The 21,851-nt window shown below is 44.2% G+C and overlaps 1 pseudogene; it reads left to right on the top strand.

The window, feature by feature from the left end:
• Positions 1-4,787: 4,787 nt before the first annotated feature.
• On the top strand, positions 4,788-16,156 carry LOC141042810 (uncharacterized; annotated as a pseudogene).
• Positions 16,157-21,851: the final 5,695 nt, after the last annotated feature.

Here is a 21,851-nt window from a genome sequence, read left to right on the forward strand (position 1 = left end):
ATAGGAAGCACTTCTATATTTAACACAAAGGCACAGTTAACGTACTATAGGAAGCACTTGTAGTTTTAACACAAAAGCACAGGTAACGTACTATAGGGAGCACTTCTATATCTAACATATAAAGCCTCAAGAAATGCTAGTCACAACCGATGCCTCAAGCGCACGGCACCACGCGAGGCGAAAAAACCACCACACCGCGCCCGCACGTGGGGGTGCAGCGCACCACGTGAGGGGAAAAACCACCGCGCCGTGATGAGCCCCGCGCCCGTCCGCTTTCTCCTCCAGTTCCCTCAGTCTCCAATCCTAAATCTTTTCCCCCTACAGCCGCCTTCCCAAGCTCCTCATCCCCTCCACTCCCTCGACAATGGTGGCGGCGGTGCCCTCTAGTGGCGGAGGAGGAGGGGGGAGATGGTGGCGGCGGTGCCCTCTGGGGGCGTAGGAGGAGTGCGGAGATGGTGGCGCGGGGGCGACCTTCCCCTCACGCATCCCATCCCCCCTCGTCATCCCGGATCCCACCGGACCCGAGGCGTGCGGGCGCGGCAGCGACCTGCAAGGGAAGGGCGACGCTCGAATCGATCCAGCCATGGATCGGTCCCTGCGGGAGAAAGAGAAAATGAGGGCCTCCGTGCTCAACAGGAGGAGCCGGGGTTGCTGATCTGGCCGGCCCAGATCCACACGCCTCCTCCTTCGGCCACCTCGCCCCACCAGCTTCCAGCGCCGTGGATCCGCCGAAGATGGAGGGCAGCAAGTGAGAGGGAGCAAGAGAAGAGGTGAATCGAGGGAGTGAAAGAAGGATCTCACAGGGGAAGAGGAAGAAGGAGTCTGGCGGTGTATCCTCGTCTCATCCCTGGCTGCACCTCTTCTGATGCCATGGCACCAGTGGTGGCTCCTCGATGGAGCACCTCCTTCCATGATGGCACCACCAGCGGCTCTTGCTCGACGCCACGATACACAACATCGAGGTAAGCTCGACTCCCTTTCTCCCCTCTCTCAATTGACAGTCAGTGATTTTATTCTCTCCTTTCCATCTCATGATGGATTCCTTCTTCCAAGACGAATTAGTAACTTTAGCACCAAATATGAAGTTATTTGGACAAAGAAAAGAGCATATGGCAAAATTCTAGGCAATCCCTTGCTAGCATTTGTCTCTCTGAACTGTTGTTGGTCGATAGGCCAATAACCATGGCGATTTGCACTTACATATGCATTCTGCCTATGTTTTTGGGGTGGAATTTTGCCTTCTCTTAGGTTGTGTTCTGCCAGGTATAAGTTTGCCTGCAAATTGATTGTGCTAATGTCTGTAAGAGCTGTTGTACTACACCTATATTCAATTGATGGCTAGGCACTATACTGTGCATAAGTAAAATTTCCAGTTTTTCTTTTCGTAGTTGCAGCAGTTATTCTGTACCAATTGCTTCCTCTCTTATTGTTGACTTGAAATTAGAAGAGAAGATTTGGTTTTCTTTTCTTAGGTTTTGACAAAGCAGGTGAGGCCAACAAAACTGCTGCACCAGAGTAAACATGTGCTCCAGCAGTCGAGCTGTATATACACATCTTTGCATTCTGATCTGTTTTGTTTTGCGATTCAGGCCACCCCTGATGCTCAGGCTGATGCTTCTTCGCTTGATGCCGAAGAAAAGGATGATCAGATTCAGACGCCCAAGAACAAAAGGTGCTGGTGCTGCATATTCTCTTATATGTTTATCTATGTACTTTCAATTCATATAGTCATTCAAATTGTCTATATACACATCCTGAAATTAAGAAACTCCGGTGGTTTAAAGCGAGTTGGGCCGGGGAAGAAATCAAAGCAGTGACTGCCCTGCACTAACTGTGCAAGGATCAAAAGCATATAGGTGTAGCAATAAATTCCCCTCTTATGCTCAAGTTAAATTTCTTCACTGAAGATACGGTAGGAAGTTACGTTTTGAGTTTGATTCTTTAAACTATAGGCCAATTTGCATATTAATCTCTTTATTTATTTTCTTACTACAGTAGCACACTTGCCTAAATCCCACATAAGACTGAATGGTACTCTGCCATGGTGTTTAATCTCAGTAATTTGTCTTGTTTTATTTTGTCCGCGGTGACTATGGATGTGTTCTCAGCTTTGCCGACAGTAAAAAGAAGGCATACAAAACATTAAATTTTTGCCTTGGTTGAATGCCGCATTTAATTGTCGCTTATGTATTCCAAGTTATTCAATTCTCATTGAGCTTTCCTTTGCTAAAGAAATTTAATACGCAATATTTTTAATATGTGAGGAGGCGAGAGAAGAAAAGAGGGGTTGTTAGGTCAGACTTTGGTGCGTCTCTGGTCAGAAATGGCTGGATCCGTCCGACGCTCTTCCAAACAGTGTAGTGTAGATTCGCTGACCAGTACAACATCTAAACCTTCACTACTCTAGCTTCTTCTTACATTTCTTAGTATCAACAAATAAGGTTGTCACAATATATACTTGAAGATTGCATCTCGAGCCAGCTCGGGCCGCTGCTACCTCTTCCTCGCCGCCCAACAGGCCGCCGTGCTGGGGGAGCAGGGTAGCATCGGGTCCACATGCACTCTAAAGCCGAGTAAAATCCTTGCATTCGTATTATTCACTTTCATTATGCAAACTTCTCTTTCCAAGTTTGAGAGAACAAGAAGCCAGTGTCGAGGAAGCCTTGGGGTGTGAAAAGCATAGTAACAATATATCTGGGCTGCGACGTATATTGTTATGAAACTTTACTGTAATTACGATTTCCTATTATAGCTCATATGACGAATTATTTGCTGCTTTTACATTTGCTTATTTTATTAACTTTTACTAGGATATGAGTAGCATTACTCAAAATTTTGCTTTGAGAAGAATCTAATGATGTATCCAATTTCACATCCAAGCTACTATGAATATTATGATTGAGCGACTGCTTGGCGATGTCATCGTCAGAGGCTCAGGCCTCCTCCCTGGACAAGGCACTCGTGCTAGGCGGCGGCGATCTGTGCGCCGGTTCAAGGTGAGGCATCTCCTCAAGCCACATCCAGTTTTTCCCATGAGTTTGTGCTAAAAGAATGAGTGTTCTTCTATGACCCATGCATTCTGAATTTAGGGGTATGACAACAAAGAGAAGAGATCTTTTTGAAATTCTTAGTAAAGTCTGAGCTTTACGTAAATCTCAGTTTCCTTAGCTAACATATGTCTGCCGTTTCTAGTTTGATATGTGGCGTGAGGTTGGGATTTGTGATCAAAATGGTTGGATGTTGATTCAAGAGTGTAGAAAGGTGAATGAGATTCAAGAACGATTCAGGCAGCTTATGAGTATGTTACATTCTGATATTGGCTTCAGATTACATAATTTTATTTCCTTTGGATCGTTGCTTTGGTTCCCTGTGGCCAAGTATCATGGTTTTAAAGATAACATGTGTTTCATGAAGATAACAGGTGTTTCATGAGACTAGGATTCATTTAGGAATCCTTGTAGCACAGATCTCCATTCCTAATTTGACTAGGATATGAGTAGCATTACTCAAAATTTTGCTTTGAGAAGAATCTAATGATTTATCCAATTTCACATCCAAGCTACTATGAATATTATGATTGAGCGGCTGCTTGTTACACTACACCATGCCACCAAACCAGTGCATTTGAGTGCGAGTTCAGTTATGTGTGTAAATAGCTGTAACGGAAATAATATGGAGTTGGGCATGTGCAACTCTAATTTAGACAAGGGTAGTCATATGTCAACCTTAATCCTACAAATGTGACACAAATAAATAAGATTTGCTTTTGTGCCTTATCAATTTTCTTTCCTAATATTTCTTGGCTTGTAAACAGAGGCGGTAAGACGGTCGCAAGAATGCCAAGCTCTTCAGCTGTGGCATCATACAATAATGGAATTGAGCATTCTGGCCAAAACATAAAGGACAACGAATATGCAAGGTTGGTGACACCAGCTGAACATGCAACAGCTGACAAGAAATTTTGCCTAAGCAACCAAAGTTAAGACACTTCATTTGGTGAATGAAAGATTTGCTTGGATGCTTCCATCTTATATTAGCATCTTATATCTTCGTGAAATTTGGAGCCCCTTTGCCTTTGAAAATGTGAGGCGTTGATACTTCCTATGCAAAAGAAAATCTCTTGTTAGGGATTTTTCCATTTAACATGTGCTTGTTCTAGGGTAGCGGTACTCTCTCTGCTGTGGCTGCGTGTTCGACCGGCCAGCCAAGGATCTCCAACAAGCATGTGCGCCTACTCTCCTTGCCCTTAATTCCTACCACAACAGCAGCTCCTGTGTAGTGTGAGCCAGAGAACTACTACACTAATCATGTTCCTGGTATTTTCTCACTCTTGCTTCACAGACGATGTATTGTAGTTAGTTCAAAGAAATTCCATTACATATTTTGCACATTTCCTGATTGGTGACCATCCATTTTATATGATGTTCTTCACCTGCAAGCGTTGAGTGTTTTTTTCCTTTCAAGTTTTTGTCTCTTGCTCTATTTCATGAAATACATTCCTCTTCTCATTCCATCATTTAGCCTTGTTGATTACTTACGATTAGTGATTACATGCAATCATCCGCCTTAAATTAGAATAGTTAATTAGTTATGCCAGGTTGCTACATTTCTATCTCCTTTTTGCCAAAATAAAATTAAAATATGATGGCATGTTATTGACCCAGCCTCGCCGTCCGCTGTGGCATCACCCTTCTTGTCCACCACCCTAACTCCGTCGTGTTTCAGGCCTAGCATGTGACAGTGGTGCCGCGAGGATTTGCTGCCATGGGAGGAGGGGCCCAACCCAGATGGCGGCCACCAGTAGGTCACACACTTATTCAGCTCGCCGTCTGGTTACTCTGATGGCTTCTCTTAAGGTATCTTCTTGTGCAGCTTCACTCTTGCTTGTGTGTCTCGCGTGAAAAAGTAAGCTACCTGGCACTTGCTCTACTCTGCTTTAGCAGGCGCTCACAGAGGAGGCCAAGGGATACATGATACTGGTAATTTACTAATGATCCATCTTAGTGGAATGATTTTGCTGTAGATATTTTCATTGGTTGTCCTTTCATTTTATTTATATTCATGGCTGGATGGTGCCTTCCACTATGCTTCTTCACTGAAAAGGTGTTTCGCATATGGGTACTTGCTTCAGAATGGAATAATCTCAGAATTCTGTTGAAAACAAAACTTATTTATTTCAGCATGCATAGTGTTTGGCTATAGAGATTGAGTGCTTCACATATCCGATGGCATCTCAGAATAATCTCAGACCTGTTTAAATAACTTAGTGTTTGGCTAAGGAGTCCACATTGAACGCCACATATCCGATGCCAACACACCGAGGTGAGCTTCAGCAAACTCTCTCTCTCTCTCTCTCTCCAATCAGACATGTGAATATTTACCAGAGTGCTTCAAGATCGATCTGACGAAAGCCGTCCACTGCCGCTCTACTGTTTCTCTCTCTCTCTCTCTCTCGCCCTCTCCCCTCCAATCAGACATGTGAATATTTACCAGAGTGCTTCAAGATCGATCCGACGAAAGCCGTCCACTGCCGCTCTGCTGTTGGGACTAATTTGACGGGAATGGTGATTTCATGGTTGATTATGATTACTTGGTTGTTGCTCTTGGAGTTACCGTGAATACATTCAACACTCCTGGTGTGATGGGGCATTTCCACTTTCTGAAGGTCAAATCCTTATTGGCATTGTGTGTCTCTTTACTGTTCTGCTATTTCTCATGTTTCAATCCTAAGATGTAAGTTACAGTTTAATTTCCTGCTAAATCTTGAGATATATGGTATTGATACTTTAGGTTATTGTACCGTACAGTATTAGTCATATCTTGTGCTTACAGCCTCACATTGTAAATGTCAGGTCATGGAGGATGCCCAAAAGATTCGGAAGAGCGTGATAGACTACTTTGAAAAGGCGTCACCTCCTAACCTCTGTGAAGAGGAGAGAAGTAAGATCCTTCACTTTGTGATTATCGGTGATGGACCTACTGGGGTTGAATTTGTGGTGGAGTTGCATGATTTTCTTGTCGAAGATCTGGTGAAGCTATATCCTGCAATTGAAGAATTTGTGAAGATAACAATTATGCAATCAGGAGAACATACAATGAGGGTTGAACGTTCCTGCAGTAATAACCTTAGTTTTGGGCAAGATGATCAAGGAGTAGCGAAACTTTAGCAGTCATCTTTGGCTTCACCATCTTCCTCCCCTGATCATGCATCTATTTTAGATCATATAATTATGCTATATCATATATATTGTTTAGTTTAGACTTGTGCATGTGCGTCCATTGGCATTGATTTATACAGAGATATTGCATGATTTGTACATAAAAGGAGTACAGATGATCTAAGAATAAATGTTCAAATAATGTTAGTAGTGAGATTTAGGTAAAGGTTACCTGCACTGTTCTGTTTTATGTAGATTCTAAGCTGCAAAATCATACATGGCCCTGTTAGTAGTTTGTCTGAGTTGTGGGTTTACGCATTTTCCCTTGGAATGTTTGTATGTGTGATCACTTGCTTTTAGGTTCCCAGCGTTATATCATGAGAAGTTTTTTACTTTGCACCGGGTGATCAACTACATATTTAAACGAATACACTATTCAGGACCAGGAACATTAGGATTTCCAATGTTGTTTTCCTCTTTCAAGATTGCAGTTTTCATTAGTCTTAGATAGCTAAGGTACATAGTTTTCATTTAACAATTTTTTTACTGTTCTCTCATCTCCTATATGATGTCTAAGAAATACTAATGTAGACAATTCAAAATTTTAAAATACCTTCTGGCCAATTATGTGGGGAAGGTGCAGCAAGCCGGCTCTCGCGTCGCAGTAGAGTGGAGCCGGCAATTTTATGATCGGTCTCTAAATATTTCAACTTGCATAGTTTGAATTAGTTTCACATGCTAAAGTATATAGTTTGAACATAGGTATTCCTTAATTTTCCATATATAAGGTTTAGAATTATTACCCTCAGTGCTTGCTAAACTCGAAGTTACTAACAAATGCAAAGGTTTCTGTTACAAAAGGTTTAGAATCATTACCCTTGATGCTTGAATTTGGACCTTGCACCTTACTTGGGTAACATAGAGCCAAATGGCACATTGTCCAACTACACGTTTAAAACACTTCGGGTTTGACATGGTCTCTATCCTTGATCAAACATAAAGTTACTAAAAAAGGCAAATATTTCTCAACACGAACATGGTTTCAATTGGGTCTCTGCGCCATTTGGCGCACCGGGTCATCTAGTTTAACACAAAGGCACAACTAACGTACTATAGGAAGCACTTGTAGTTTTAACACAAAGGCACGGGTAACGTACTATAGGAAGCACTGCTGGTTTTAACACAAAAGCACAACTAACATACTATAGGGAGCACTTCCATATTTAACACAAAGGCACAACTAACGTACTATAGGAAGCACTCCTATATTTAACACAAAGGCACAACTAACGTACTATAGGAAGCACTGCTAGTTTTAACGCAAAGGCACAACTAACGTATTATAGGAAGCACTTCTAGTTTTAACACAAAAGCACAGCTAACGTACTATAGGAAGCACTGCTAGTTTTAACGCAAAGGCACGGCTAACGTATTATAGGAAGCACTTCTAGTTTTAACACAAAAGCATAGCTAACGTACAATAGAAGGCACTTGTATATCTAACACAAAGGCACAGTTAACATACTATAGGAAGCACTTTTATATTTAACACAAAAGCACAGCTAACGTACTATACGAAGCACTTCTATGTTTAACACAAAAGCACAGCTAACGTATTATAGGAAGCACTTCTGGTTTTAACACAAAAGCACAGATAACGTCCTATAGGAAGCACTTCTGGTTTTAACACAAAAGCACAACTAAGGTACTATAGGAAGCACTTTTATATTTAACACAAAAGCACAACTAACGTACTATAGGAAGCACTTCTATATTTAACACAAAAGCATGGCTAACTTCCTATAGGAAGCACTTCTAGTTTTAACACAAAAGCATAGCTAACCTCCTATAGGAAGCACTTCTATATTTAACACAAAAGCACGGCTAACGTCATGTAGGAAGCACTTCTAGTTTTAACACAAAAACACAGCTAACCTCCTATAGGAAGCATTTCTAGTTTTAACACAAAAGCACAGCTAACGTACTATAGGAAACTGTCTGGATGACCACGAAAGGATATCTAACGTCCTATATGAAGCACTTCTAGTTTTAACACAAAAGCACAGCTAACGTACTATAGGAAACTGTCTTGATGACCACGAAAGGACATCTAACGTCCTATATGAAGCACTTCTAGTTTTAACACAAAAGCACAGCTAACGTACTATAGGAAACTGTCTGGATCAACACAATAGGACATGTATCTGTTTCGTAAAAACTTAGGGAACATCATTTCAAACATAAAATCAGGTGCAGAAGCTGGAAATCACTTACGGAACAAAGTTTTTCTTGAGGCACAAATTCTTCTATGTAGGCTTCTAGTCTGGGACTCATTTGGAAAAATGGCGCCTGAAAGCCAGGCGGTGGTTGGAAAGGCGTGCGCCTAATGTCTTTCAGCTGCCATGTGGAAGGAAACAATTACAGTCAAGTCAAATTAATAGATGGCGGCTAAGTCATTATGTTGAGTCGAAAACTTCGCCAAAGGAAAATGATGAAAAGTTGACTCACCGTGTGTTTCCCAAAAATTCCGTCCTTTGTTGACAGGTTGTCTATGTTAGCATAATTCTTAATGGCCTCTGTGTCCCACATGACAAGTCTTGCAGGAGTGTCAGGTTCCAGGTCCATAATCTTCGTATCCAGGTATTCAAAATACGTTATCTGCAAGTGGGGAAGAGGTAAAAATTAATCATGTTCTTGTAGCTGCTTGTGGGTATAAAGAAATGTACAAGTTAGTGAATGAACCACTGGAATCAGGAGGCAGCCACACAGGGCGCCTGCGAATCCTTTGTCCTTGAAGGTCTGGAGTGATGCCACCAGTTTCTCTGTGACAGCATTGGACCAATCATATGATGATATGTTACTTGATGGTCCTTCTAGAGCGGCTAAGTAGTCGGGGCTAACGCAATCATATGTCGTTGGACATAGAAATACCGCTATTGCAAACATCACGAAAACCCGTTGAAACACTTCTCCTGTCAGCTCTGGGGTTATGAGATCAGTTAACTCTCTGATGTTTGGAGCGCGCCCAGCACACCGAGTTTCAGGCTTAACCTGACATCTGAAAGCTTATGAGCATTTTCTAGGGATAATCTGCCCGCCCAGTGGAATTCCTAAGATCCGGTGCACGGTGTACGAGTTGATAAGGAATCTGTATCCACTAGGCAGTATGAAATACCTCGAAGGGCAATCAAAATAGCGGACAAGCCAGCGAACGAAACACCTTGGAAGCTCGCGACAGCACAAATCTAGAAGGTATCCAAAAACAATATCTCTGACAAGCTGCTTTTGTGGTTCTGTTAGCTTTTCACAGACAGTAATGAATTTCTAGAAGCTAAGTTTTGTGCTGAACTCTTCTTCGTATTCACCCATTGTAACATCTCTGTGGATAAAGATAAGAAATGACCTTTAGCAAATGTATTGTTGAACCACATGCTTTTCTGGCAGAAGCTTACATATAAACGCCGAGTCAGCAAAACAGAGACAAATATCTAAGCTGTGGTTAAAAATGCAGCTAGAATGAGAGGTATTGATTTCCAAAGAAATTTCAACGACACACACGGTTTGCACACGCAAGCTGCTTCTTTGTCCTGTACTCCTCAACAAGCTTTTTGTGCGCTGTACATTTTAACTCGATCCTTAGTCTCTCTGTCTCTAGTTTGTCATGAACCATGAAATCTTGGGTGACAATCTCCGTGCCATCGACAGACTGAGACTGAGTCTCCGACAGCTGTGGGGTGGAGTCCATCTCATCGAACTCTACATAAGAGGTCATGAGACGTCATTGTTACCAGGTCAGCTATGTAAGACAGTTGTTAGCAGTCCATGTGAGACCATCATCAACAGGTTGGTTAGCTAAGATGGATTCTAACTCTGAGTTAGTAACTGCTTTGCAAAAACGGATGTAAGTCCTTTGGATCTCTGCTATAGATTGCGGATCTATACAAATAATTTTTCCTGTGTCGTCATGTTAGGGACCAGGATAGTGAATTTTGACTACAGTTTCATTGAGCTCTGCAACTAATATAATCTATGGTCACGAGAGTGCTTAAGTTTTGCATGACTGGAGATATAACTCAACTTAGCAAAACCACGGTGCAAGCATGCAGTTGGCATGATTAAAGTGAGGTCAGCTGAGTCCTAATTTTAAATCCATAACCCTTCTGCTGTTAAGACGACGCACCAGTTTGAGCATGGACCAGCTGAAGATAATTGGATCTGGAACCGATATTCAAATCGCGCCCCACCTGCTGTGTTGCGCACATGCGGTGTGTACGCAGCCCGCGGAATTGCTAGCACCGGTAATTTTTTTGTTCAAACGTTGAATCGGTGGCATAATCATGGTGAGGATGCAGTGGATTACCTGAACAGGAGATCCACGGCGAGTGAGATGAAGGAGACTAATAATTTTTTAGTGACGAGCGAACTCTGCGGAGGGATCAGGATTGGCTTTCCTTTGGAGAGCCAGAATATGCCTCGCCTGTCGCCACCGATGCTAGATGGAGAGAGATCTGGAACTCATCTGCGGACGACCCCACAAGTTAGTCAAATAATTGGACGAACTATTTGAGAGCCCACATGTTAGTATGAGTTTGAAGTCCACCTACCACATTTTCTCACCCCAGATGGTGGTACTCCTCGTAGGACTCATATAAGGCCGACCCCACAAGTTAGTGAGAGACTTAGAGGAATTAGTAACTGAGAGCCCACTTGTCAGTGTTGTCGACGGTCAAGTGAAGTCGACCTACCACATCTCGTCACGCCCAAGAAACATGCCCATCTCTCATGCGTTGCAAAACTCGCCCCACCTATCAGGTTATTCTTCTCCTGCACGCAAAAAGATGAAGTAGCCTCTCTCTTTGTTTCTCTCTCTCTCCCTCTCTCTTTCTATTTTCTCTCTCTCCGAGATTCAAAATCATTGAAGGAGATCGCTGACAAACTGCAGGGAAGCAGATCCCCCCACAATTTAGAAAGGTGTGACTTCCGAACAATCAGCGCATAAGATTCGACAATCAAAGGTTAGTAAAATTTTTATCAACGCACCTTTTGCGTGGCGATTCCTGATACACGAGATTCAATTAGTTGATGAATTTGTTGTGGCCGGGATTCATAGAGTAAAACTGTTTAGTGTTACACTGTAGCTCTGATTTGAGTTTGTTTTTTGTTTTGTGTACTCTTGTCCTGGTAATACGAGCTTGTTACTTTTGTTAAGTTTCATGGTTATCTTTGTGTTAAGTGTTGCACAAGCAAATTAGCATCAGAGGATCTCACTTTGGTTGAGGTTGTAGTTTAATTAAGAATTAATATATGTATATATTTATATATGTCAATTATATAGAACTAAAAATATATCTCTGTTGCGTTGTAAGTGTAAAAGGTTAGTAAGAAAGATTGAGATCGACTTCGAAAAGTTTCAGCACTGATACTGCAGGTTTATAACCTTTATATTTATTACATCTCTTTTTCGGGCAGATGTTCAGGAGTGCGTCATCTGGTCAGGACAACAGGGACGGTCGGTCTTTGAACGACATCGGCAAGGATTATGGGAGGGAGGTAATAGTAAGGCAGTTGAACATTAGTGTTTGGTCTTTTATTTCTGGGACGTTTGCTGTCAAGGTGCCACCACTGAGAACACCAAATAGTAGATCATTAACAACAACAAAAATGATTTATATATCCTGGATGAATGATGTAATATCTGTTTATCCTGTGCATCTACTCTGCAGTTGAGTATCGAGAGGTGGAAGAAAAAAATTTACTACAAAACGAGAAGAAGATCAAGGATGCAGATGCTGTCAAACACGCACATGCCATGCGGGCTGTAATAATTGGAGTCAAGAGTGAGATACAAGTTCTTGGAAAACGTCCAACCAGGAGCATGGTGTGCAACAGACACCTGCGAAGAGGAGCATTCTAAGCAGCAGAGACTCCACTAAGCAGATTGTGCAGGTAACGACGAAAACTTCAAACGCTGGTTTTAACGTATGTGGAAGTTTTACTCGCACGTGCCTCTAATTATTTTTTGGTTTGAAGACACAGAAGCCCACAAAGGCGCAGAGCGGGCGTTGTGACGGCCCAGCGTTTGTAGGCGGTCATAATGAAGAGGTACAGGGTAACAAAATTTCCTTTGATGCAAGCAGAAGGATCATTGGCAACAAAAGCATTGGTGTTCAAGGATTCGATACGGTTTGCACAAGCAAGAAGAGCCCAACGACAAAATCAAACATAGGAGCAATAAACTCTACCATACAACAGCACCAGAAAGCAATACAGGTGACAGCATATACGAACGTGCAACAACATTTAAAGCAAATGCATATTTTTTTGTGAGCAATTTTTTCTTTGGTTTCGTCTGGTATATTTAAATTGTCGTATCTTCCACACGCAGGTGTACGAACAAGGAAGCAAGTATCGTGGTAGTCCACGGATCGATGAAAACATAAGGCAAGGTCCTTTGAAAGGATCACCTGTGGCATTCAACACGAGGGGTCCTTCCAAAGGATCTCCGATGGCATTCAGAATCGTCAGCGAAATCACCAATACACGGAGGTTGTCGCCAAGATTTGCTGGACAAGAGAGGCATGGGAAAACAAAGGTGACGTTGGAACTATGCCTTTTCAATTCAACACACAAACAGTTTTATGGAAGAATAGGGTAAAGTGCAAAACAGGAGGACGGCTGTATGTGCAGTTGTTCTTTTTTATACGATGTTGTTGTGCCTCTCCGGTTGTATGGTGTAAACAGAAGCACATCTGTGCCTCTTTGTGCAGATGTGTGTGTAGCATGGTCACATTCGTGTTGCTGGGTGTAATGTGAACAGTGCCTCTGGTGTACCTCTTATACTCGGTGAAGAGGCACGGGTCTGGTTTTGGTATATCAGGTGATTCCTGATGAGTCATATAAATCTTTTGTTTAGAAATTAAAAAAAATGCATATGCTGCTCTGGACATCTAATTCTGTTTCATGCCATGTGTTCGGGATTTGGCGGAGGGGGTAACAGATGAGGCAAAGAAATATCATAGTTCTCCATCCATTTCGAAGGAAATGCAACGTTCACAGCAGCGAGTATCGTACAGCGCCACCACTGATTTCATGGTAGAAGCAGCACAGTCCCTTGGTTGCATGAGTGCCGGAGAAACAGGGAGCAGCATTCCACAATGCAACAGTGGAGAGGCAGACTCATTTATGGATTTGACCGTGCCATGCAGAAACGACGCTGCTGCATGTGACAAACAACAGAGCAGCAGCAGCTCCGCTGTAAGTGGACCTGTGGCTGGCAATGAGACTGATGTCGTCAGAAGTGAATGTGATCAGACGAACGAAGACACGGTAGACAGAATCATCATGGCGCCGCTGACCATTGTAGAGAAAGAAATGGATGACATGTTTAAAGAAGGCATATACCCAACGATTCAGGAGGTCACCGAAGCGCTCGAACCAGAGGGTGGTATGGTATTCGGATCATTGGATGAGTGCTTTTTCTTTTTCTGCAGATATGCTAGAAAGGTTGGCTTTGCTGCCAAGCGATCAACGAGCGGAAGATCGACATATGATCAACAACTTGACAAGCAGGTGTTTTAGTGCACCAAGGAAGGGCAGAATAAAACAACTGAGAGACATGTTAAGGAGAGAAGGAGCAACTGCTTGATACAGACAAGCTGCCCAGTCCAAATAACAGCCAAGAGGGATACAGATAGGAGGAAATGGTATCTGAAGAACGTGCGTCTAGAGCACAACCACCAGCTTCACCCATCCGATTGGATGTTGAAGTTCATGAGATGCTATAAGAAGATGGCACCTCATGAGAAATTATTTATACAAGTGCTGCAGAAGGCGAGGTTAGAACCAAGGAAGGTTATGCAGATTTTTATTGCCATGGGGAAACCGAGGCGAGAAATTATGTTCGACACGATTGACATAAGCAACATTGCATGCCGGGACAGGGCTGGAGAGCGCGGCACTGATATCGCAGACACCATGAAACTGTTTGCCGATATGCAGAGGCGGAGGCCGGGATTCCACCATGTGGAAGAGACAGAGAACAATGTAGTGTGCAGCCTGTTCTGGACAGACTCCTTGTGTAAGATGAATTATGAGCTATATGGAGATTTTGTGTCTTTTGACACGACATTCTCTACGAATATATATGGCTTGACATTTGCACCAATTATAGGTGTCGACAACCATGGGTCGACCGTCCTGTTTGGAGTAGGTCTTTTGAAGGATGAGAAAATAGGGTCATTCAAGTGGCTCCTAAGCACGTTTGTCGAGGCAATGGGAGGTAAAGAGCCGAAATACATAATAACGGATCAGGATCAGGCGATGAAGACTGCAATAAAGGAAGCTCTTCCGAGAACGAGGCACAGGTTCTGCTTGTGGCATATTAGGAAGAACCTGAAGGAAAATAATGCAGCAGTGTTTGCGCAACACCCAGGGATGTCTGATGATTTATTTCGAATCGTCAAAAACTCACTAGATCAAGACGAGTTTGAGCGTGCGTGGAAAGCAGCAATTTCTGTGCACAAGGCGGAAGGCAACAAACACCTAAACACGCTATGGGAACTCCGAAATTTCTGGGTGCCGGCATACTTCAAGGACTGCTTCTATCCTTTCTCGTCAACAACCACTTACAGTGAGAGCACGGATTCGATGTGGAAGAATTACGTCGACCACAGGGACACAATAAAAAGGTTTGTTGATGGGTATCACATGATTCATCAAAATTGCCTCGCCACGCTTGACAAGAAAAGACACCGAACAGAAGAGAAGGCGCCCTCACTAGAGACAGGTTTTCCGATTGAAAGACAAGCAAGTCAAGTATACACGAATGAAATTTTCAGGAAATTCCAGCTGGAGCTACGGAACCGGACTTACTTCAAGTGCTCTGATCTAGCAAAGGGGAGGCAGTATTATTTTTAAAAAGATTACTGAGCCTGGAGAAAATGTGTGGAAACCATATCCGGGCGAGGAATTTGACAAGTCTGAGTTCAGGGTAGATGTGGATGAGCAAAAAGAAATATACAGATGCAGTTGCAAGAAAATGAGTAGGGATGGCATTCAGTGCTGCCCTGTGCTTAAGGTGATGGAACAAACAAGCATGATCGATCAACTTCCAAAATCCTTTGTCATCCCCAGATGGACCAGGAATCTATCAGAGAGTCTGAAAGTTCTATCTACAAGTCAAGGTGATAGCATGACTGTACAAGACGATGAAACTATGAGATTCGGCCTCGCTTACGCTGAGTTGTCGGATATCTGTTCAAATGCTTGCAGAAAAGAGAAGGCATACCGTGTGTTGTATGAGTGTACGGTAGATATGACAATAAAAGTAATGGCGGCACTTGCCGAGGAACCAGACACAGGCATTCTTGCCGAAACTCTCAAGAACCCTCCCATGAGTGGCTCAGAGGGCACGAAAGAAGGAGATTGAATCAAAGATGGTTCTGAGAAGAAAGGAAAAGGCAACAAAGTCGCATCCTAGTGCGGCTGTTGTAGAGTAAAGGGTCACAGGAAAACAAACTGCCTGGATAACCCAGAAGTCCAGGAGAGGATGAGGATTGAAGAGGAGAAGAGGAAATCACAGCAGGAGAAGAGGGCAAGGTCAATGAAATGGCCGACAACACCGACAACACCATCGAGGACATCAAACGGCTCAGGACAATGCACTCCAAGCCTAGGAGGAAGAGGTCAGACGTCAGCAACTCCAACGACCCCACTGACAGTAGGGAGCATTTACCAAAGTATTGCATCTACGCCAGAATCAAACATCACACAACCAGGCACACAGAATGCATGCAGGGAAGCCCGGGACAAGGCACGAAATCTGCGCAGTCCATTTCCAGAAAGGAAAGGTCTGAGTGGAGACTTTTTGGTACTGGAGAACAGTACCAATAGAAAAATTAAAAGGTAATAATGCAGCTTAAACAGGACGTAAGCAAAAAACAGTGATGACTGCAATCTTTCGCTTTGTTTTTATGTATGAATATTAATTTTACAGGTAAATAGGTTGAATAGCTACTGGGGTTGCACAAGGGTCGAGAAGGAAGAATGGATCGTTGAACATTCAAAAACAAGGCCGCACGTGGAGCGATGAAATAGCAAGCGATCGGTGGGGAGGGCGGGCGAGTGTTGATTGTTTATTTTCTTGTGTTGTGGTTATAAGAACGGCTTGTAAGTTAATTTACTGCAGTTATAGAAACAAAATAAATTTCAATAAGAACGCCTTTTGCTTCTTTATGTATTTTTACTCGGCGGAGAAAAATATCAGAGGCACAGGTTTCCTTGTTATTTTCCGCAGCCGCGTCGGTTTATGAACTTGGATGTTGTAAGCATACAAGCATGCTTCTTTGCTGCGTGGCAGAGAGATAAAAATAACCTAAGGGCATAGGCAGCCACAGCCATGCCACCGGTGAGTGTTCAACCGTGACTCTCACGGTTGCATGGTCACGCCCGCCGTTATGGAACGAAAACATTTTTAAGCACAGAATCTGGGTCGTGCTTCTGGGGCTGCATAACCATGGCTTTCGTGGTAACAGTGCCTCGCCTGTTCTTACGCCTGTTCTTCTGTTATGAATGCATGTATGTAAGTAATTCAAATAACCGTGCTTGCGATGCGTGTCCAACCATGCCTCATGTGCCTTCACGCTGTGCTTCTGTCATGCAAAGATTTCAAACAGAACGGGTCACAATTGTGTTTGTTTTTCTGTTTCACAAATGGATATAGTGCCTGGTAGTAGGTTCACGGCGTTTGCTGTGAGAGAATCACGTCTTTACATGCTACTAAAGCACGTGGAATCACGGCCGTGCCTGTGTGGCATGTAGAACAGTGTGTCTCGTTCTTGAAAAGCCGTGCTTCTGCCATCACTTCACTTACTTGGTTTTGTCCGCGTTTTAGCAGAATCATCTGCAAAGCAGAGGCACGGCCTTGAATCTTCTAGTGACTTAATTGTCAACGTGCCCGTGGAAAATTTTTCCGCATGCAGAGGGAAGATGACTGTACAACCGTGCTTCTAGCGTCGAACAGATTCACAAAGACAGGCACGCTTTGTGAATGTGTGCGGTAAATAATTAAATCACGGAGGGGCACGCCCGTGCCTGGTCTGCAAGTACAACAGTGCATCTCGTACCATCAAAGCCGTGGCTCTATTTGATGTTTCAAGCAACCACCTAGCATTGACTTGTTACTACTTTTGAGTTTCAGTGACCCAGTCGATCTGTCATGATCAGGACTTCTATTTACTGTGTGTGTTCTACTATAAGTTTGAGTCTAATGTTGTATGCCTGTTGTTAAGTTCTATTATTAGTTAATACCAACGATCGTTTACTATTACCAACTTAGTTTATCTCTTGTAGTCCAGTTTTTATGCATCTCTCTATATGAGTGCGCATGTATAATCTGATTCATTTCTGATGATGTTAATCAATATGCCTCCTCGTGCCTCTTGTACCTGTAAGACTGTGCGTTTGTTATCACTGCACGACACTTCCTCTGTGTGTGACCCTGTGGTGAACGTTTGGGTGGAAACATGCTGCACATAGCCTAGAACATAGCATCCTGTAGAACCACGACAGTGCTGTTTCTGCAAATCGAGACGTGCTTGTGCTTTGTTTAAAAGCATGCCCGTGCTTCACTGTGAAACAATGAAATACAGATAGCCACGAATGTCCACGCCTTTTATATCGAAATAATATACGTAACATCAAGAAAGATGTGTGACGCAACTCAATAGGGAACCGTGTCCGTAGGGAGTTCATGTCCGTGCTTTTAAATACAAGGAAATAAGATTTTAAAAACAGCGTCCCTCACATAGGCCATTGCGTGCCTCTGTGGGCTAAACGCCCGTGCGTCTTCGTCTGATAGAGTCACAGGCTAGCGTGACTACGTAATACCACCGACCATGCCTTTGAGCGCTTCATGCTCGTGCCTGTGACCCGAAACACTTAAACAAAGAAAGGCAGGAATGTCCACGCCTTCATGTGTGCACAAGACATGACTCTAGTTGGTACAAAGAACCTTGGCTGCAGAGACTTCACGCCCGTGCTTTTACAAACAGCGCCTCTCGAATTGGCCATTACGTTAATGTTCACATCTGTACCCATAAACTTGATCCAGGAAACCAAAACACGTTTGTTATCAAAGTTACTGACTACAAGGTGACGCAAGACAAAATAAGAAACTTTTTAGTCCACTTCTTAATTGCTTGAGATACAGCGATCAGGGTCGCTGGGCGCGAAGTTCCTTGACCTCTTTTATTATAATGTATGTCTCCAGCGTGAGCTTGTCGTACTCAAGTTTGAGCTTCGCCTTCGTCTTCTCATCCAGAAGATCATACAACCTCGTGGATATCTCCACGATCTTCAAGAGGTGAGCTTCCATAGCCTCCCACCGGTTCTTCACCTGGACAAAAGAGAAGGTGTTAGATTGATGGCAGGACGCACTATCATCAACTTAGGATGAAGTTCACCACAATGATCCAAGTTTCACAACTAATCCGGGTAGCCAAAAGAAAGAAAAAACAAATGAAACGGAAGCAGAGTGAACTTACAGATGAGGAAGCCTGGCCAGCCGAGATTTCCTCCTGCGTCAGGACACGACTCTCTGGAGTAGTGTCATCCTGCACAGCCATGGCGGAGAGTGTCAGGGTAGAGAACAGCAAGAGGAGTGGATGGCCTGGAGGCGGATAAAAGGATGAAGGGGATGTGGCTAGGGTTTCGAGATTCCGTCTGGCTTATTCACGTTTCACAACTAAATCAAGTAGCCGAAGGAAAGAAAAAAAGAAAGAAGTGTAAGCAGAGTGAACTTACAGTGAGGAACCCTCACCAGCCTTGATCCCCTCCAGTGTCTGGGCATGGGGTTCCGCAGTAGTGTCCTCCTGCGCAGCCATGGCGGAGAGGGTCAGGATGGAGAGCAGCAAGAGGAATGGATAGCCTGACAGCGGGCAGAGGGGGGAAGAGGGTGTGGCTAGGGTTTCGAGACCCCGTCCTGCTTAAATAGCCGGAGCCTGGCCTCGGGCTACGAGCCAGAGCAGCGTCACCGGAGGAGACGCCTGTCAGATCCTTGGGTTTCCGGAGCGGTGCCACGTGGCGTTCACACCCGAATACGAGGAGACACCCATCGAAACGTTGGGTTTCCGCAATTAATGCACGAACGTGACTCCACGTAAAACACAAGCATGCGTCCCTGAGCATCTGGACCGTGCCACTCCTGGTGATAGATCAACGGATTCATTTGGAGCACAAAGAGACACGAAGGTGACCTCTGACCTGAAACACTGACACACTTAACGGTTCGTGCATTTGAGTTAAAATCTTACAACGAAAACAATTGTAACACGGGCAGTTGCCCGATTCTATTAGGTTTCCGTAATAATCGCACAATCGTGACTCCGGGTAAGAATAAACCATGCCTCTCCACCGACTCATTCTGAATACAATTAGAAAACCTCTGTGTGTGACTCTATGTAATTAGTAAACCTTTGAGGGCTGTATGCCCGTGCTTGTGACCCTTGACACTAAAACACAGATAGCCACGAACGTCGATGCCCTTTTCGAATGATATACTATGGACTGCACGTCCGTGCTTTTAAATACAAGGAAATAAGCTTTTAAAAACAGGGTCTCTCGTATAGGCCATTCCGTGCCTCACAGAGTAAACGCCCGTGGATGTGCGTAAGACAAAGGTTAGCGTGACTCTATGTAATACCACCGACCATGCCTTTGCGCGCTTCATGCCTGTGCCTGTGATAATTGTGATCCCGCGTAAAACGCAAGCATGCCTCTCTGGGCCTCCATACCGTGCCTCTCCTGGTGTTAGAGTCAACGGAATCATTTGGAACACAAAGAGACACGAACGTAGACACGAACTGTTCTACATGCCCGTGTGGCATGTAGAACAGTGCGTCACAATGCCGAAGGCAGGACCGTGTGTCTGGTACGTGACAAGCCGTGCCTCTACCATGCTTCATTGCTTTTGTCCGTGAGCATTTCAGCAGAATCATCTGCAAAGCAGAGGCACGGCCTTGAATCTTCTATTGACTTAAATGTGAATGTGCCCGTGGAAAATTTTGCTGCTCGTAGAGGCAAGATGACTGTAGAACCGTGCTTCCGGCGTCAAACCGATTCTTCTATTGAATGTGTGCCGTAAATAATTAAAACACGGACGGGCACGCCCGTGCCTGGTCTGCGTATTCACCCGTCCATCTCGTACCTTGAAAGCCGTGGCTCTATTTAATGTTTCAAGCAGTCACCTACCTTTTACTTGTTACGAGTAGTAATTAACCCGGACTCTCCTGTCAAAAGAAAAAAGAGGTAATTAATCTGGACCCCTCCGCTCCCCGTTGTGGGTATTTAAGTTGTTTCGTGGATTGACAGGCTGCAATCCATTTCTCCAGATCCACCTCAGTGAGCACTGGTCTTAGACGGTGCCACCCCAGCAACGGAGGTGGAGATGGAAAGCGCTGCTCGTAGCATCAAGAGGTCGAGAGTGGCGCCACCAGCGACGCCGCCTTCTGGTGGTGTGCTGGTCGTCGGAGGGGATGGAAGAGGCGACCGTGTTCCCCTCGATCCGAGGAGGAAGAAGAGGGATGTCGTGCGGACCGCATCAGCGATCTCACCGACAACGTCCTAGGTGAGATCATCTCTCGTTTTCCCATCAAGGATGGCATCCGTACTCAAATCCTCGCACGTCGCTGGCGTCCTTTGTGGCCCATCGCTCCTCTAAATCTCGACTGTCGCGAGATCTCTGTCTCTCGTCTTTTTAACGATGGAGAAAAAGTTCATATTGAGACCATATCTCATATGTCCACCTTCACCAAGGAGCGCATTCGCAAATGCTATTCCGGAACCCGGCTCTGTCGAAATCCTGTTGTCAGTCTTCCGGAATCCATTCTGTCTAGCCATGCTGGCTCGGTTAGCCGCCTCTCTATTCCGGCGTGCTACCTACAGTGCAGGCCCTCCATCGTTGATGCCTGGCTCCGATCCTGGAAGTTGAACAATATCCAGGTTCTTGAGTTCTACTACCTCTTCCCAGAATTTCTGACGCAAGAGGTAACTCTATTGGATCTATGCACTTCAACTACACCCTCGGCACCAGAGTCCGTGTTTCGGTTTTCCTTCTCTCTCCACACCCTCGGCTTTGCTCTTTGCCAAATATCAGACAATTACGTAGGGACGCTTCAGCTACCGCTAGTGAAAAGACTCTCGCTTGTGGAGGTTGATATATCAGACGCCTCGCTGCAAAGCATAATCCACTCTAGTTGCCCTGCACTTGAGTCTCTCCTGCTTGTTTGCAATAGAGGAGGTCGTCGCGTCACAATAAACTCGTCTAACCTTGTAAGCATTGGCATTTGTTGTCCACACGGAGAACTCATTATTGAGGATGACCCTTCACTTCGACGGTTGATTGTTGATTGTCTGGTTGACGACTATTCGATAACCGTTGTCTCTGCACCTAAACTGGAGACGTTGGGTGAATTCGTGTTTGTGTCTCCCTCGACGTGTCTTGAGGTACTGACTTTCCTTCATACTGGAACAGAGTTGTACTTGTTCCGATGTTTGTTCTATTAATTTGATGTTCTATGTTCTATTCTTCATGCAGAGTCAGGACTTGGAGGTAACCGCTGTCTCTGCATCTGAACCGTATGCATGTCGTCTCACGTGTCTAGAGGTATTGAGTTTTTATGATACTTCCAGCTTAAC

This window comes from Aegilops tauschii, chromosome 3, assembly GCF_002575655.3.
Source record: "Aegilops tauschii subsp. strangulata cultivar AL8/78 chromosome 3, Aet v6.0, whole genome shotgun sequence".
NCBI classification, from domain to species: domain Eukaryota; kingdom Viridiplantae; phylum Streptophyta; class Magnoliopsida; order Poales; family Poaceae; genus Aegilops; species Aegilops tauschii.